The sequence below is a fragment of the Petromyzon marinus genome, chromosome 36 (genome assembly GCF_048934315.1).
Source record: "Petromyzon marinus isolate PM22_M1 ecotype Great Lakes invasive population chromosome 36, UKy_Petmar_22M1.pri1.0, whole genome shotgun sequence".
NCBI lineage: Eukaryota > Metazoa > Chordata > Hyperoartia > Petromyzontiformes > Petromyzontidae > Petromyzon > Petromyzon marinus.
In genome coordinates, this window is record NC_133702.1 from 12,396,936 (window position 1) to 12,418,732 (window position 21,797).

Genomic DNA, 21,797 nt, shown 5'->3' on the forward strand with positions numbered 1-21,797 from the left:
GGGAGTCATTGTTAGAGATGGGAGTCATTGTTAGATATGGGTGTTATTGTTAGAGATGGGAGTCATTGTTAGAGATGGGAGTCATTGTTAGATATGGGAGTCATTGTTAGAGATGGGAGTCATTGTTAGAGATGGGAGTCATTGTTAGAGATGGGAGTCACTGTTAGAGAAAGGAGACAGTGTTAGAGATGGGAGACAGTGTTAGAGATAGGAGACAGTGATAGAGATAGGAGACAGTGATAGAGATAGGAGACAGTGTTAGAGATAGGAGACAGTGTTAGAGATGGGAGACATTATTAGAGATGGGAGACAGTGTTAGAGATAGGAGACAGTGATAGAGATAGGAGACAGTGATAGAGATAGGAGACAGTGATAGAGATAGGAGACAGTGATAGAGATAGGAGACAGTGTTAGAGATAGGAGACAGTGATAGAGAGAGGAGACAGTGATAGAGATAGGAGACAGTGTTAGAGATAGGAGACAGTGATAGGAGACAGTGATAGAGATAGGAGACAGTGTTAGAGATAGGAGTTGGTGATAGAGATATGAGTCAGTGATAGAGATAGGAGACAGTGATAGAGATAGGAGACAGTGTTAGAGATAGGAGAGTGTTAGAGATAGGAGACAGTGATAGAGATAGGAGACAGTGATAGAGATAGGAGACAGTGTTAGAGATAGGAGACAGTGTTAGAGATAGGGGACAGTGTTAGAGATAGGAGATAGTGATAGAGATAGGAGACAGTGATTGAGATAGGAGACAGTGTTAGAGATAGAAGACAGTGATAGGGATAGGAGACAGTGATAGAGATAGGAGTCAGTGTTAGAGACAGGAGACAGTGATAGAGATAGGAGACAGTGTTAGAGATAGGAGACAGTGTTAGAGATAGGAGACAGTGATAGAGATAGGAGACAGTGTTAGAGATAGGAGACAGTGATAGAGATAGGAGTCAGTGTTGGAGATAGGAGACAGTGATAGAGATAGGAGACAGTGATAGAGATAGAAGACAGTGATAGGGATAGGAGACAGTGATAGAGATAGGAGTCAGTGTTAGAGATAGGAGACAGTGATAGCGATAGGAGACAGTGATAGGGATAGGAGACAGTGATAGACATAGGAGTCAGTGTTAGAGATAGGAGACAGTGATTGAGATAGGAGACAGTGATAGAGATAGGAGACAGTGATAGAGATAGGAGACAGTGTTAGAGATGGGAGTCATTGTTAGAGATGGGAGTCATTGTTAGAGATGGGAGTCATTGTTAGAGATGGGAGTCACTGTTAGAGGTAGCAGTGTTAGAGATGGGAGACAGTGTTAGAGATAGGAGACAGTGATAGAGATAGGAGACAGTGTTAGAGATAGGAGACAGTGATAGGAGACAGTGATAGAGATAGGAGACAGTGATAGAGATAGGAGACAGTGTTAGAGATAGGAGACAGTGATAGAGATAGGAGACAGTGTTAGAGATAGGAGACAGTGATAGAGATAGGAGTCAGTGTTGGAGATAGGAGACAGTGATAGAGATAGGAGACAGTGATAGAGATAGGAGACAGTGATAGAGATAGGAGACAGTGTTAGAGATAGGAGACAGTGTTAGAGATAGGAGACAGTGATAGAGATAGGAGACAGTGATAGAGATAGGAGACAGTGTTAGAGATAGGAGACAGTGATAGAGATAGGAGACAGTGATAGAGATAGGAGACAGTGTTAGAGATAGGAGACAGTGATAGGGATAAGAGACAGTGTTTGAGATAGGAGACAGTGATAGAGATAGGAGACAGTGTTAGAGATAGGAGACAGTGATAGAGATAGGAGACAGTGTTAGAGATAGGAGACAGTGATAGAGATAGGAGACAGTGTTAGAGATAGGAGACAGTGTTAGAGATAGGAGACAGTGTTAGAGATAGGAGACAGTGATAGAGATAGGAGACAGTGTTAGAGATAGGAGACAGTGATAGAGATAGGAGACAGTGTTAGAGATAGGAGACAGTGTTAGAGATAGGAGACAGTGATAGAGATAGGAGACAGTGATAGATAGGAGACAGTGTTAGAGATAGGAGACAGTGATAGAGATAGGAGACAGTGTTAGAGATAGGAGACAGTGATAGAGATAGGAGACAGTGATAGAGATAGGAGACAGTGTTAGAGATAAGAGACAGTGATAGAGATAGGAGACAGTGTTAGAGAAAGGAGACAGTGATAGAGATAGGAGACAGTGTTGGAGATAGGAGACAGTGTTAGAGATAGGAGGCAGTGTTAGAGATAGGAGACAGTGTTAGAGATAGGAGACAGTGTTAGAGATAGGAGACAGTGATAGAGATAGGAGACAGTGATAGAGATAGGAGACAGTGATAGAGATAGGAGACAGTGTTAGAGATAGAAGACAGTGATAGAGATAGGAGACAGTGATAGAGATAGGAGACAGTATTAAAGATAGGATACAGTGATAGGGATAAGAGACAGTGTTTGAGATAGGAGACAGTGATAGAGATAGGAGACAGTGTTAGAGATAGGAGACAGTGATAGAGATAGGAGACAGTGTTAGAGATAGGAGACAGTGATAGAGATAGGAGACAGTGATAGAGATAGGAGACAGTGATAGAGATAGGTGACAGTGATAGGAGGCAGTGTTAGAGATAGGAGACAGTGTTAGAGATAGGAGACAGTGATAGAGATAGGAGACAGTGTTAGAGATAAGAGACAGTGATAGAGATTGGAGACAGTGTTAGAGATAAGAGACAGTGATAGAGATAGGAGACAGTGTTAGAGATAAGAGACAGTGATAGAGATAGGAGACAGTGATAGAGATAGGAGACAGTGATAGAGATAGGAGACAGTGTTAGAGATAGGAGGCAGTGTTAGATATAGGAGACAGTGATAGAGATAAGAGACAGTGTTGGAGATAGGAGACAGTGATAGAGATAGGAGACAGTGATAGAGATAAGAGACAGTGATAGAGATAGGAGACAGTGTTAGAGATAGGAGACGGTGTTAGAGATAGGAGACAGTGTTAGAGATAGGAGACAGTGATAGAGATAGGAGACAGTGATAGAGATAGGAGACAGTGATAGAGATAAGAGACAGTGTTGGAGATAGGAGACAGTGATAGAGATAGGAGACAGTGATAGAGATAGGAGACAGTGATAGAGATAGGAGACAGTGTTAGAGATAGGAGACAGTGATAGAGATAGGAGACAGTGATAGAGATAGGAGACAGTGATAGAGATAGGAGACAGTGTTAGAGATAGGAGGCAGTGTTAGATATAGGAGACAGTGATAGAGATAGGAGTCAGTGTTGGAGATAGGAGACAGTGATAGAGATAGGAGACAGTGTTAGAGATAGGAGACAGTGATAGAGATAGGTGACAGTGATAGAGATAGGAGACGGTGTTAGAGATAGGAGACAGTGTTAGAGATAGGAGTCAGTGTTGGAGATAGGAGACAGTGATAGAGATAGGAGACAGTGATAGAGATAGGAGACAGTGATAGAGATAAGAGACAGTGATAAGAGATAGGAGACAGAGAAGAGTGTGTCTACCCGTGCTCCTGGCGATTACATTACCTGCAAGCGAGGGCCTAGTTTTATCTTTGCATCCTAGCCTCGCCTGACGTTCGTTTTTTGCACTTTCCAGCTACCTCGTTAAATCTCCGAGCACCATCGAGTGCTCTTCGTCTTCTCCCCTCCGCCTCTGTGATGCCTCCAACAACAAAAACAACAACACAGGCTCGTGCCGTCTCTCACTCTGCTGCTTTTGTTCCTCTCATCGCACTCGTTTACTCGGCAAGCCTGCGGCCTACTCACAGCCCTGCACCTTCTCTCCCCCTCCGTTACATCCTTCCTATTCTTCTGCCTTACTGCAAACATTAAAATCGCTTCTCTTTCTCACTCTCCTCCTCTCTTCCCCCCCCCTGTCAAATGAGTGCCCATCTTAGACAGCGAGACACTGAGACAGCGAGACACTGAGACAGCGAGACACTGAGACATCTTGGGCACTCATTTGAGGCTGAGTCGACCTAGGGCAAGGAGATCCAGGACCGGTTCAGATAATCGCCAACTGGTGAACGTGAATCATACTCGGTTCGCCGGGTCGTACTCGGCCTACTCTTCCAACACGATGACCAGACGTGGTTTTGTATTGTATCGCAATACGCCTGGAGGTCTGTGAGAGAGAGCTCATCGGACTCCTCGGGTATAAATCCCTCCAATGTGACACACTCTGTACACACTCTGTGGTTCTGTGTTACTGCTGCTGCTTCTGGCTGCGCAGAGGTGGCGTGATGGTGGGAGGACGGGGCGCGGATTTAAGAAACTCGCCCCAATTCCTTCGACTGCCGCGCCGGGAGATAGACCGGAGCGGGCCGCGGCATGCCCGTGGGTTCGTGGTGGACGTTCCCCACCACGGGAGGGTGCCCGGCAGCTCTTGGGGAGCCAGGGGGTGCAGGGGGTTCGTGAGGCCACACCGATCGGTGGTGTTGTGCGGAGCGGCGAGCTCACGGCGAGTGAGACACTGAGACAGCGGGACACTGAGACAGGGGGACACTGAGACAGCGGGACAGTGAGACAGTGAGACTGCGAGACACTGAGACAGTGAGACACTGATACACTGAGACAGCGAGACACTGAGACAGCGGGACACTGAGACAGGGGGACACTGAGACAGTGAGACTGCGAGACACTGAGACAGTGAGACACTGATACACTGAGACAGTGAGACACTGATACACTGACACAGCGAGACACTGAGACAGCGAGACACTGAGACAGCGGGACACTGAGACAGCGAGACACTGATACACCGAGACAGCGAGACACTGATACAGCGGGACACTGAGACAGCGAGACACTGAGCCAGGGGGACACTGAGACAGCGAGACACTGAGACAGCGGGACACTGAGACAGGGGGACACTGAGACAGTGAGACTGCGAGACACTGAGACAGTGAGACACTGATACACTGAGACAGTGAGACTGATACACTGAGACACTGAGATAGTGAGCTACTGAGACAGCGAGACACTGAGACAGCGAGACACTGAGACAGCGAGACACTGAGAGAGCGAGACACTGAGACAGTGAGACACTGAGACAGAGGGACACTGAGACAGTGAGACACTGATACAGCGAGACACTGAGACAGCGAGACACTGAGAGAGCGAGACACTTAGACAGTGAGACACTGAGACAGCGGGACACTGAGACAGCGGGACACTGAGACAGCGAGACACTGATACACTGAGACAGCGAGACACTGATACAGCGGGACACTGAGACAGGGGGACACTGAGACAGGGGGACACTGAGACAGTGAGACTGCGAGACACTGAGACAGTGAGACACTGATACACTGAGACAGCGAGACACTGAGACAGCGGGACACTGAGACAGGGGGACACTGAGACAGTGAGACTGCGAGACACTGAGACAGTGAGACACTGATACACTGAGACAGTGAGACACTGATACACTGACACAGCGAGACACTGAGACAGGGAGACACTGAGACAGCGGGACACTGAGACAGCGAGACACTGATACACTGAGACAGCGAGACACTGATACACTGATACAGCGGGACACTGAGACAGCGAGACACTGAGCCAGGTGGACACTGAGACACTGAGACAGCGAGACACTGAGACAGGGGGACACTGAGACAGTGAGACTGCGAGACACTGAAACAGTGAGACACTGACACAGCGAGACACTGAGACAGCGAGACACTGAGACAGGGGGACACTGAGACAGTGAGACTGCGAGACACTGAGACAATGAGACACTGATACACTGAGACAGTAAGACTGATACACTGAGACACTGAGATAGTGAGCTACTGAGACAGCGAGACACTGAGACAGCGAGACACTGAGACAGTGAGACACTGATACAGCGAGACACTGAGACAGCGAGACACTGAGAGAGCGAGACACTGAAACACTGAGACACTGAGACAGCGAGACACTGATACACTGAGACACTGAGACACTGCGACTGCGAGACACTGAGACAACGAGACACTGAGACAGCGAGACAGCGAGACACTGAAACAGTGGGACACTGAAACAGCGAGACACTGAGATAGCGAGACACTGAGACAGTGAGATAATGGGACAGCGAGACACTGAGACAGCAAGACACTGCGACAGGGGACACTGAGACAGCGAGACACTGATACAGCGAGACAATGATACAGCAAGGCACTGAGACAGCGAGACACTGAGACAGTGGGACACTGAGACAGCGAGACACTGAGACAGCGAGACACTGAGACAGTGAGATAATTAGACAGCGAGACATTGAGACAGCGAGACACTGCGACTGGGGACACTGAGACAGCGAGACACTGATACAGCGAGACAATGATACAGCGAGACACTGAGACAGCGAGACACTGAAACAAGGAGGCAGTGAGACACTGAGACAGCTGGACACTGAGACAGCGAGACACTGAGACATCGAGACACTGAGATGGTGAGACAATGATACAATGAGACACTGAGACATCGAGACACTGAGACAGCGAGACACTGAGACACTGAGACAACGGGGCACTGAGACAGAGACACACTGAGACAGCGAGACACTGAGACAGGGGGACACTGAGACAGTGAGACACTGAGACAGCGAGACACTGATACAGCGGGACACTGAGACTGCGAGACACTGAGACAGAAAGACACTGATAAATTGAGACACTGAGACAGCGAGACACTGAGACAGGGGGACACTGAGACACTGAGACAGCGAGGCACTGATACAGTGAGAGTGACAGTGACACACTGACACAGCGAGAATGACACAGCGAGAAACTGAGACAGCGAGACACTGAGACAGACACTGAGACAGCGAGACACTGAGACCCTGATAGTGAGACACTGAGACAGCGGGACACTGATACAGCGGGACACTGAGACAGCGAGACTGAGACAGCGAGACACTGAGACAGACACTGAGATAGCGAGACACTGAAACAGTGAAACACTGATACACTGAGAAACTGAGACACTGCGACAGCGAGACACTGAGACAGCGAGACACTGATACACTGAGACACTGCGACAGCGAGACACTGAGACAGCGAGACACTGATACACTGAGGCACTGAGACACTGCGACAGCGAGACACTGAGACAGCGTGACACTGAGACAGCGTGACACTGAGACAGCGTGACACTGAGATAGCGAGACAGCGAGACACTGAGACTGCGAGACACTGAGACAGTAAGACACTGATACATTGAGACACTGAGACAACGAGACTGCGAGACACTGAGACAGCGAGACACTGATACAGTGAGAGTGACAGTGACACACTGAGACAGCGAGACACTGAGACAGCGAGACACTGAGGCAGCGAGACACTGAGACAGTGAGACACTGAGACAGTGAGACACTGACACAGCGAGACTGACACAGCGAGAAACTGAGACAGCGAGACACTGAGACAGTGAGACACTGATACACTGAGACACTGATACAACGAGACCCTGAGACAGCGGGACAATGATACAGCGAGACACTGGGACACTGAGACAGTGAGACGCTCAGACAGCGAGACACTGAGACAGTGAGACACTGGAACACTGAGACAGTGAGACAGTGAGACACTGGGACACTGAGACAGTGAAACGCTAGACAGCGAGACACTGATACAGTGAGATAATGACACAGCGACACACTGACACAGCGAGACACTGAGACACTGAGACAGGGGGACACTGGGACACTGAGACACTGACACAGCAAGACACTGAGGCAGTGGGACACTGAAACAGCGAGACACTGATACACTGAGACAGCGAGACACTGAGACACTGAGACAATGAGACACTGAGACAGGGGTACACTGAGAAAATGGAACACTGATACAGTGAGACACTGACACAGCGACACACTGACACAACGATACACTGAGACACTGAGACAGTGAGACACTGACACAGCAAGACACTGACACAGCGAGACACTGAGACAGTGGGACACTGAGACAGCGGAACACTGAGACAGCGGAACACTGAAATAGCGGGAAACTGAGACATCGAGACACTGAGACAGCGAGACACTGAAACAGTGAAACACTGAGACAGTGGGACACTGAGACAGCGAGACACTTATACAGCGAGACACTGAGACAGTGAGACACTGAGACAGTGAGACTGCGAGACACTGAGACAATGAGACACTGATACACTGAGACAGTAAGACTGATACACTGAGACACTGAGATAGTGAGCTACTGAGACAGCGAGACACTGAGACAGCGAGACACTGAGACAGTGAGACACTGATACAGCGAGACACTGAGACAGCGAGACACTGAGAGAGCGAGACACTGAGACAGTGAGACACTGAGACAGCGGGACACTGATACACTGAGACACAGACAGCGAGACACTGAGACAGTGAGACACTGAGACAGCGAGACACTGAGACAGTGAGACACTGAGACAGCGAGACACTGAGACAGTGAGACACTGAGACAGCGAGACACTGAGACAGCGAGACGCTGAGACAGTGAGACAGCGGGAGACTGAGACAGAGAGACACTGAGACAGCGAGACACTGAGACAGCGGGACACTGAGACAGGGGGACACTGAGACAGCGGGACACTGAGATAGCGAGACACTGAGATAGCGAGACACTGAGACACTGAGACAGCGAGACACTGATACACTGAGACACTGAGACACTGCGACAGCGAGACACTGAGACAACGAGACACTGAGACAGCGAGACGGCGAGACACTGAAACAGTGGGACACTGAAACAGCGAGACACTGAGATAGTGAGACAATGATACAATGAGACACTGAGACATCGAGACACTGAGACAGCGAGACACTGAGACACTGAGACAACGGAGCACTGAGACAGAGACACACTGAGACAGCGAGACACTGAGACAGGGGGACACTGAGACAGTGAGACACTGAGACAGCGAGACACTGATACAGCGGGACACTGAGACTGCGAGACACTGAGACAGAAAGACACTGATAAATTGAGACACTGAGACAGCGAGACACTGATACAGGGGGACACTGAGACACTGAGACAGCGAGGCACTGATACAGTGAGAGTGACAGTGACACACTGAGACATCGAGACACTGAGGCAGCGAGACACTGAGACAGTGAGACACTGACACAGCGAGAATGACACAGCGAGAAACTGAGACAGCGAGACACTGAGACAGACACTGAGACAGCGAGACACTGAGACCCTGATAGTGAGACACTGAGACAGCGGGACACTGATACAGCGGGACACTGAGACAGCGAGACTGAGACAGCGAGACACTGAGACAGACACTGAGATAGCGAGACACTGAAACAGTGAAACACTGATACACTGAGAAACTGAGACACTGCGACAGCGAGACACTGAGACAGCGAGACACTGATACACTGAGACACTGAGACACTGCGACAGCGAGACACTGAGACAGCGAGACACTGATACACTGAGGCACTGAGACACTGCGACAGCGAGACACTGATACAGCGGGACACTGAGACTGCGAGACACTGAGACACTGATACAGTGAGAGTGACAGTGACACACTGAGACAGCGAGACACTGAGACAGCGAGACACTGAGGCAGCGAGACACTGAGACAGCGAGACACTGAAACAGTGAAACACTGAGACAGTGGACACTGAGACAGCGAGACACTTATACAGCGAGACACTGAGACATCGAGAATGTGAGACAGTGAGACACTGAGACAGCGAGAGACTGAAACAGCGAGACACTGAGACATCGAGACACTGAGACACTGATAGCGAGACACTGAAACAGCGGGACACTGATACAGTGGGACACTGAGACAGCGAGACACTGAGACAGCGAGACACTAAGGCAACGAGGCAGCGAGATACTCAGATATCGAGACACTGAGATAGTGAGACAATGATACACTGAGACACAGACATCGAGACACTGCAACAGCGAGACACTGATACACTGAGACACTGAGACAACGGAACACTGAGACAGAGAAACACACTGAGACAGCAAAACACTGAAACAGCGGGACACTGAGACAGGGGCATACTGAGACAGCGGGACAATGAGACAGTGAGACACTGAGACATCGAAACAGCGGGACAATGAGACACTGAGACAGTGGGACACTGAGACAGGGAGACACTGATACAGCGAGACACTGAGACAGCGAGACACTGATACAGCGGGACACTGAGACAGCGAGACACTGATACAGCGGGACACTAAGACACTGAGACAGCGGCGGGACACTGAGACAGTGAGACACTGAGACGCCGAGACACTGATACAGCGGGACACTGAGACAGTGAGACACTGATACAGCAAGACAATGACGCAGAGATACGCTGAGACAGCGGGACACTGAGACAGCGAGACACTGAGACAGCGAGACACTGAGACAGCGAGACACTGAGACAGCGGGACACTGAGTCAGGGGGATACTGAGACAGCGAGAGACTGAAACAGCGAGACACTGAGACATCGAGACACTGAGACACTGATAGTGAGACCCTGAGACAGTGGGACACTGATACAGTGAGACACTGATGCAGCGAGACACTGAGACAACGAGGCAGCGAGACACTGAGACAGCGAGACGCTGAGACATCGAGACACTGAGATAGTGAGACAATGATACACTGAGACACTGAGACATCGAGACACTGCAACAGCGAGACACTGATACACTGAGACACTGAGACAATGGAGCACTGAGACAGAGAGACATTGAGACAGCTAGACACTGAGACAATGGGACACTGAGACAGAGGGACACTGAGACACCGGGACACTGACACTGTGAGACACTGAGACATCGAAACTGCAGGACAATGAGACACTGAGACAGTGGGACACTGAGACAGGGAGACACTGAGACAGCGAGACACTGAGACAGCGAGAGACACAGAGACAGCGGCGGGACACTGAGACAGCGAGACACTGAGGCAGTGGGACACTGAAACAGCGAGACACTGATACACTGAGACAGCGAGACACTGAGACACTGAGACAATGAGACACTGAGACAGGGGTACACTGAGACAGTGGAACACTGATACAGTGAGACACTGACACAGCGACACACTGACACAACGATACACTGAGACAGTGAGACACTGACACAGCAAGACATTGACACAGCGAGACACTGAGACAGTGGGACACTGAGACAGCGGAACACTGAGACAGCGGAACACTGAAATAGCAGGAAACTGAGACATCGAGACACTTATACAGCGAGACACTGAGACATCGAGAATGTGAGACAGTGAGACGCTGAGACAGCGAGACACTGAGACAGCGAGACACTGAGACAGCGGGACACTGAGTCAGGGGGATACTGAGACAGCGAGAGACTGAAACAGCGAGACACTGAGACATCGAGACACTGAGACACTGATAGTGAGACCCTGAGACAGTGGGACACTGATACAGTGAGACACTGATACAGCGAGACACTGAGACAACGAGGCAGCGAGACACTGAGACAGCGAGACGCTGAGACATCGAGACACTGAGATAGTGAGACAATGATACACTGAGACACTGAGACATCGAGACACTGCAACAGCGAGACACTGATACACTGAGACACTGAGACAATGGAGCACTGAGACAGAGAGACATTGAGACAGCTAGACACTGAGACAATGGGACACTGAGACAGAGGGACACTGAGACACCGGGACATTGACACTGTGAGACACTGAGACATCGAAACCGCGGGACAACGAGACACTGAGACAGTGGGACACTGAGACAGGGAGACACTGAGACAGCGAGACACTGAGACAGCGAGAGACACAGAGACAGCGGCGGGACACTGAGACAGCGAGACACTGAGACAGCAAGACACTGATACAGCGGGATACTGAGACAGTGAGACACTGAGACAGCGAGACACTGAGACAGAGGGACACTGAGACAGCGAGACACTGAGACAGCGAGACACTGAGACAGAGGGACACTGAGACAGCGAGAGACTGAGACACCGAGACACTGAGACATCGAGACACTGAGACACTGATAGTGAGACACTGAGACAGCGGGACACTGATACAGCGGGACACCAAGACAGTGAGACACTGAGACAGCGGTACACTGAGGCAGGGGACACTGAGACACCGAGACAATGATACAGCGAGACGCTGAGACAACGAAGCAGCGAGACACTGAGACAGCGAGACACTGAGACAACTGGTCACTGAGACAGCGAGACACTGAGACATCGAGACACTGAGACAGTGAGACACTGATACACTGAGACCCTGAGACACTGAGACAGCGAGACACTGAGACAGTGGGACACTGAGACATCGAGACACTGAGACAGTGAAACACTGATACACTGAGAAACTGAGACAACGGGGCACTGAGACAGAGACACTGCGACAGCGAGACACTGAGACAGCGAGACACTGATACACTGAAACACTGAGACACTGAGACAGCGAGACACTGAGACAGTGGGACACTGAGACAGCGAGACACTGAGACAGCGAGACACTGAGGCAGTGAGACGCTGAGGCAGCGAGACAGTGAGACACTGACACACTGAGACATTGAAACAGGGGGGCCATTAGGACACTGAGACACTGACACAGCAAGACACTGAGACAGCGGGACACTGAGACAGCGAGACACTGATACAGCGGGACACTGAGACACTGAGACAGCGGCGGGAAACTGAGACAGTGAGACACTGAGACGCCGAGACACTGATACAGCGGGACACTGAGACAGTGAGACACTGATACAGCAAGACAATGACGCAGAGAGACGCTGAGACAGCGGGACACTGAGACAGCGAGACACGGCGACAGCGAGACACTGATACACTGAGACAACGGGGCACTGAGACAGAGAGACACTGAGACAGCGGGACACTGAGACAGAGAGACACTGAATACACTGAGACACTGCGACAGCGAGACACTGAGACAGCGAGACACTGAGACAGTGAGACACTGAGACAGCGAGACACTGAGACCGCGGGACACTGAGACAGCGAGACACTGAGACCGCGGGACACTGAGACACTGAGACAATGAGACACTGATACAGGGGTACACTGAGACAGTGAAACACTGATACAGTGAGACACTGACACAGCGACACACTAACACAACGAGACACTGAGACACTGAGACAGTGAGACACTGACACAGCAAGACACTGACACAGCGAGACACTGAGACAGTGGGACACTGAGACAGCGGAACACTGAGACAGCGGAACACTGAAATAGCGAGACACTGAGACATCGAGACACGGAGACAGTGAGACACTGAAACAGTGAAACACTGAGACAGTGGGACACTGAGACAGCGAGACACTTATACAGCGAGACACTGAGATATCGAGACACTGAGACAGTGAGACACTGAGACAGTGGGACACTGAGACAGCGAGAGACTGAAACAGCGAGACACTGAGACATCGAGACACTGAGACACTGATAGTGAGACACTGAGACAGCAGGACACTGATACAGTGGGACAATGAGACAGTGAGACACTGAGACAGCGGGACACTGAGACAGGGGACACTGAGACAGCGAGACACTGATACAGCGAGACACTGAGACAGCGAGACACTGAGACAGCGAGACACTGAGACATCGAGACACTGAGACACTGATAGTGAGACACTGAGACAGCAGGACACTGATACAGTGGGACAATGAGACAGTGAGACACTGAGACAGCGGGACACTGAGACAGGGGACATTGAGACAGCGAGACACTGATACAGCGAGACACTGATACAGCGAGACACTGAGACAGCGAGACACTGAGACAGTGAGACAGTGGGACACTGAGACAGCGAGACATCGAGACACTGAGACATCGAGACACTGATACATCGAAACAGCGGGACAATGAGACAGCGAGACACTGATACACTGAGATACTGCGACAGCGAGACACTGAGACAGCGAGACACTGAGACACTGAGACAGCGAGACACTGAGACAGTGGGACAGTGAGACAGCGAGACACTGAGACAGTGAGACAGTGAGACACTGAGACAGTGAGACACTGAGACAGCGAGACACTGAGACAGCGAGACACTGAGGCCGTGAGACAGTGAGACACTGCGACAGTGAGACACTGATACACTGAGACAGTGAGACGCTGAGACAGCGAGACAGTAGTAAGACACTGACACACTGAGACATTGAGACAGGGGAGACATTTGGACACTGAGACACTGACACAGCAAGACACTTACACAGCGAGACACTGAGACAGTGGACACTGATACAGCGAGACGCTGATACACTGAGACAGCAGGGCACTGAGAAAGCGAGACACGGCGACAGCGAGACACTGATACACTGAGACACTGAGACAACGGGGCACTGAGACAGAGAGACACTGAGACAACGGGGCACTGAGACAGAGAGACACTGAGACAGCGAGAAACTGAGACAGCGGAACACTGAGACAGGGGACATTGAGACAGCGGACACTGAGACAGCGAGACACGGATACACTGAGACACTGCGACAGCGAGACACTGAGACAGCGAGACACTGAGACACTGAGACACTGAGACACTGAGACTGCGAGACACTGAGACAGCTAGACACTGAGACAGCGGGACACTGAGACAATGAGACAATGAGACACTGATACAGGGGTACACTGAGACAGTGAAACACTGAGACAGTGAGACACTGAAACAGTGAAACACTGAGACATTGGGACACTGAGACAGCGAGACACTTATACAGCGAGACACTGAGACATCGAGACACTGAGACAGTGAGACACTGAGACAGTGGGACACTGAGACAGCGAGAGACTGAAACAGCGAGACACTGATACAGCGAGACACTGAGACAGCGAGACAGTGAGACAGTGAGACAGTGGGACACTGATACAGCGAGACACTGAGACAACGAGGCAACGAGACACTGAGCCAGCGAGACATCGAGACACTGAGATAGTGAGACAATGATACACTGAGCCACTAGGACATCGAGACACTGAGACATCGAGACACTGATACATCGAAACAGCGGGACACTGAGACAGCGAGACACTGATACATTGAGACACTGCGACAGCGAGACACTGAGACAGCGAGACACTGAGACACTGAGACAGCGAGACACTGAGACAGTGGGACACTGAGACAGCGAGACACTGAGACAGTGAGACACTGAGACAGTGGGATAATGAGACATCGAGACACTGAGACAGTGAGACACTGAGACATCGAAACAGCGGGACACTGAGACACTGAGACAGTGAGACACTGAGACAGGGAGACACTGATACAGCGAGACACTGAGACAGCGAGACACTGATACAGCGGGACACTGAGACAGCGAGACACTGATACACTGAGACACTGAGACATCGAGACACTGAGATAGTGAGACAATGATATACTTAGACACTGAGACATCGAGACACTGAGACAGTGAGACACTGATACATTGAGAAACTGAGACAACGGGGCACTGAGACAGAGACACTGCGACAGCGAGACACTGAGAAAGCGAGACACTGATACACTGAAACACTGAGACACTGAGACAGCGAGACACTGAGACAGTGGGACACTGAGACAGCGAGACACTGAGACAGCGAGACACTGAGACAGCGAGACACTGAGGCAGTGAGACAGTGAGGCACTGTGACAGCGAGACACTGATACACTGAGACACTGAGACAGTGAGATGCTGAGACAGCGAGACAGTGAGACAGTGAGACACTGAGACAGTGAGACACTGAGACAGTGAGACAGTGAGACACTGAGACAGCAAGACACTGAGACAGCGAGACACTGAGACACTGAGACAGCGAGATACTGACAGCGAGACACTGAGACAGTGGGACACTGAGACAGCGGAACACTGAGACAGCGGAACACTGAAATAGCGAGACACTGAGACATCGAGACACTGAGACAGTGAGACACTGAGACATTGGGACACTGAGACAGCGATACACTTATACAGCGAGACACTGAGACATCGAGACACTGAGACAGTGAGACACTGATAGTGAGACACTGAGACAGCGGGACACTGATACAGTGGGACAATGAGACAGTGAGACACTGAGACAGCGGGACACTGAGAAAGCGAGACACTGATACACTGAAACACTGCGACACTGAGACAGCGAGACACTGAGACAGTGGGACACTGAGACAGCGAGACACTGAGACAGCGAGACACTGAGACAGCGAGACACTGAGGCAGTGAGACAGTGAGGCACTGCGACAGCGAGACACTGATACACTGAGACACTGAGACAGTGAGATGCTGAGACAGCGAGACAGTGAGACAGTGAGACACTGAGACAGTGAGACACTGAGACAGTGAGACAGTGAGACACTGAGACAGTGAGACACTGGGACAGTGAGACGCTGAGACAGCGAAATACTTGACAGCGAGACACTGACACACTGAGACATTCAGACAGGGGGGACATTGGGACACTGAGACACTGACACAGCAAGACACTGACACAGCGAGACACTGAGACAGTGGGACACTGATACAGCGAGACACTGATACACTGAGACAGCGGGGCACTAAGACAGCGAGACACGGCGACAGCGAGACACTGATACACTGAGACACTGAGACAACGGGGCACTGAGACAGTGAGACACTGAGACAGCGGGACACTGAGACAGGGGACTTTGAGACAGTGGGACACTGAGACAGCGAGACACTGAGACATCGAGACACTGAGATAGTGAGACAATGATACACTGAGCCACTAAGACATCGAGACACTGAGACATCGAGACACTGATACATCGAAACAGCGGGACACTGAGACAACGAGACACTGATACACTGAGACACTGCGACAGCGAGACACTGAGACAGCGAGACACTGAGACAGTGGGACACTGAGACAGCGAGACACTGAGACAGTGGGACACTGAGCCAGCGAGACATCGAGACACTGAGATAGTGAGACAATGATACACTGAGCCACTAGGACATCGAGACACTGAGACATCGAGACACTGATACATCGAAACAGCGGGACACTGAGACAGCGAGACACTGATACATTGAGACACTGCGACAGCGAGACACTGAGACAGCGAGACACTGAGACACTGAGACAGCGAGACACTGAGACAGTGGGACACTGAGACAGCGAGACACTGAGACAGTGAGACACTGAGACAGTGGGATAATGAGACATCGAGACACTGAGACAGTGAGACACTGAGACATCGAAACAGCGGGACACTGAGACACTGAGACAGTGAGACACTGAGACAGGGAGACACTGATACAGCGAGACACTGAGACAGCGAGACACTGATACAGCGGGACACTGAGACAGCGAGACACTGATACACTGAGACACTGAGACATCGAGACACTGAGATAGTGAGACAATGATATACTTAGACACTGAGACATCGAGACACTGAGACAGTGAGACACTGATACATTGAGAAACTGAGACAACGGGGCACTGAGACAGAGACACTGCGACAGCGAGACACTGAGAAAGCGAGACACTGATACACTGAAACACTGAGACACTGAGACAGCGAGACACTGAGACAGTGGGACACTGAGACAGCGAGACACTGAGACAGCGAGACACTGAGACAGCGAGACACTGAGGCAGTGAGACAGTGAGGCACTGTGACAGCGAGACACTGATACACTGAGACACTGAGACAGTGAGATGCTGAGACAGCGAGACAGTGAGACAGTGAGACACTGAGACAGTGAGACACTGAGACAGTGAGACAGTGAGACACTGAGACAGCAAGACACTGAGACAGCGAGACACTGAGACACTGAGACAGCGAGATACTGACAGCGAGACACTGAGACAGTGGGACACTGAGACAGCGGAACACTGAGACAGCGGAACACTGAAATAGCGAGACACTGAGACATCGAGACACTGAGACAGTGAGACACTGAGACATTGGGACACTGAGACAGCGATACACTTATACAGCGAGACACTGAGACATCGAGACACTGAGACAGTGAGACACTGATAGTGAGACACTGAGACAGCGGGACACTGATACAGTGGGACAATGAGACAGTGAGACACTGAGACAGCGGGACACTGAGAAAGCGAGACACTGATACACTGAAACACTGAGACACTGAGACAGCGAGACACTGAGACAGTGGGACACTGAGACAGCGAGACACTGAGACAGCGAGACACTGAGACAGCGAGACACTGAGGCAGTGAGACAGTGAGGCACTGCGACAGCGAGACACTGATACACTGAGACACTGAGACAGTGAGATGCTGAGACAGCGAGACAGTGAGACAGTGAGACACTGAGACAGTGAGACACTGAGACAGTGAGACAGTGAGACACTGAGACAGTGAGACACTGGGACAGTGAGACGCTGAGACAGCGAAATACTTGACAGCGAGACACTGACACACTGAGACATTCAGACAGGGGGGACATTGGGACACTGAGACACTGACACAGCAAGACACTGACACAGCGAGACACTGAGACAGTGGGACACTGATACAGCGAGACACTGATACACTGAGACAGCGGGGCACTAAGACAGCGAGACACGGCGACAGCGAGACACTGATACACTGAGACACTGAGACAACGGGGCACTGAGACAGTGAGACACTGAGACAGCGGGACACTGAGACAGGGGACTTTGAGACAGTGGGACACTGAGACAGCGAGACACTGAGACATCGAGACACTGAGATAGTGAGACAATGATACACTGAGCCACTAAGACATCGAGACACTGAGACATCGAGACACTGATACATCGAAACAGCGGGACACTGAGACAACGAGACACTGATACACTGAGACACTGCGACAGCGAGACACTGAGACAGCGAGACACTGAGACAGTGGGACACTGAGACAGCGAGACACTGAGACAGTGGGACACTGAGCCAGCGAGACATCGAGACACTGAGATAGTGAGACAATGATACACTGAGCCACTAGGACATCGAGACACTGAGACATCGAGACACTGATACATCGAAACAGCGGGACACTGAGACAGCGAGACACTGATACATTGAGACACTGCGACAGCGAGACACTGAGACAGCGAGACACTGAGACACTGAGACAGCGAGACACTGAGACAGTGGGACACTGAGACAGCGAGACACTGAGACAGTGAGACACTGAGACAGTGGGATAATGAGACATCGAGACACTGAGACAGTGAGACACTGAGACATCGAAACAGCGGGACACTGAGACACTGAGACAGTGAGACACTGAGACAGGGAGACACTGATACAGCGAGACACTGAGACAGCGAGACACTGATACAGCGGGACACTGAGACAGCGAGACACTGATACACTGAGACACTGAGACATCGAGACACTGAGATAGTGAGACAATGATATACTTAGACACTGAGACATCGAGACACTGAGACAGTGAGACACTGATACATTGAGAAACTGAGACAACGGGGCACTGAGACAGAGACACTGCGACAGCGAGACACTGAGAAAGCGAGACACTGATACACTGAAACACTGAGACACTGAGACAGCGAGACACTGAGACAGTGGGACACTGAGACAGCGAGACACTGAGACAGCGAGACACTGAGACAGCGAGACACTGAGGCAGTGAGACAGTGAGGCACTGTGACAGCGAGACACTGATACACTGAGACACTGAGACAGTGAGATGCTGAGACAGCGAGACAGTGAGACAGTGAGACACTGAGACAGTGAGACACTGAGACAGTGAGACAGTGAGACACTGAGACAGCAAGACACTGAGACAGCGAGACACTGAGACACTGAGACAGCGAGATACTGACAGCGAGACACTGAGACAGTGGGACACTGAGACAGCGGAACACTGAGACAGCGGAACACTGAAATAGCGAGACACTGAGACATCGAGACACTGAGACAGTGAGACACTGAGACATTGGGACACTGAGACAGCGATACACTTATACAGCGAGACACTGAGACATCGAGACACTGAGACAGTGAGAAACTGATAGTGAGACACTGAGACAGCGGGACACTGATACAGTGGGACAATGAGACAGTGAGACACTGAGACAGCGGGACACTGAGAAAGCGAGACACTGATACACTGAAACACTGAGACACTGAGACAGCGAGACACTGAGACAGTGGGACACTGAGACAGCGAGACACTGAGACAGCGAGACACTGAGACAGCGAGACACTGAGGCAGTGAGACAGTGAGGCACTGCGACAGCGAGACACTGATACACTGAGACACTGAGACAGTGAGATGCTGAGACAGCGAGACAGTGAGACAGTGAGACACTGAGACAGTGAGACACTGAGACAGTGAGACAGTGAGACACTGAGACAGTGAGACACTGGGACAGTGAGACGCTGAGACAGCGAAATACTTGACAGCGAGACACTGACACACTGAGACATTCAGACAGGGGGGACATTGGGACACTGAGACACTGACACAGCAAGACACTGACACAGCGAGACACTGAGACAGTGGGACACTGATACAGCGAGACACTGATACACTGAGACAGCGGGGCACTAAGACAGCGAGACACGGCGACAGCGAGACACTGATACACTGAGACACTGAGACAACGGGGCACTGAGACAGTGAGACACTGAGACAGCGGGACACTGAGACAGGGGACTTTGAGACAGTGGGACACTGAGACAGCGAGACACTGAGACATCGAGACACTGAGATAGTGAGACAATGATACACTGAGCCACTAAGACATCGAGACACTGAGACATCGAGACACTGATACATCGAAACAGCGGGACACTGAGACAACGAGACACTGATACACTGAGACACTGCGACAGCGAGACACTGAGACAGCGAGACACTGAGACAGTGGGACACTGAGACAGCGAGACACTGAGACAGTGAGACACTGAAACAGTGGGATAATGAGACATCGAGACACTGAGACAGTGAGACACTGAGACAGCGAGACACTGAGACATCGAAACAGCGGGACACTGAGACACTGAGACAGTGAGACACTGAGACAGGGAGACACTGATACAGCGAGACACTGAGACAGCGAGACACTGAGACAGCGAGACACTGAGACAGGGAGACACTGATACAGCGAGACACTGAGACAGCGAGACACTGAGACAGCGAGACACTGAGACAGTGAGAAACTGATACACTGTGACACTGAGACACTGAGACAGCGAGACACTGAGACAGCGAGACACTGAGACAGTGAAACACTGATACACTTAGACACTGAGACAGCGAGACACGGATACACTGAGACATTGCGACAGCGAGACACTGAGACAGCGAGACAGTGAGACACTGATACACTGAGACACTTAGACACTGAGACAGCGAGACACTGAGACAGTGGGACACTGAGACAGCGAGACACTGAGACAGTGAAACACTGATACACTGCGACAGCGAGACACTCAGATAGCGAGACAGTGAGCCACTGATACACTGAGACACTGAGACAGCGAGACACTGAGACACTGATACACTGAGACACTTAGACACTGAGACAGCGAGACACTGAGACAGCGAGACACTGAGACATCGAGACACTGAGACACTGATAGTGAGACTTAGACACTGAGACAGCGAGACACTGAGACAGTGGGACACTGAGACAGCGAGACACTGAGACAGTGAAACACTGAGACAGCGAGACACTGATACACTGCGACAGCGAGACACTCAGACAGCGCGACAGTGAGCCACTGATACACTGAGACACTGAGACAGCGAGACACTGAGACACTGATACACTGAGACACTTAGACACTGAGA

At 51.0% G+C, this 21,797-nt stretch overlaps 1 protein-coding gene across 2 annotated transcripts in view; it reads left to right on the forward strand.

Annotated features, from left to right (window-relative positions):
• Positions 1-21,797, forward strand: part of LOC116949266 (receptor-type tyrosine-protein phosphatase gamma-like) — a 574,019-nt gene that overhangs the window by 287,116 nt on the left and 265,106 nt on the right. The window lies entirely within an intron of this gene.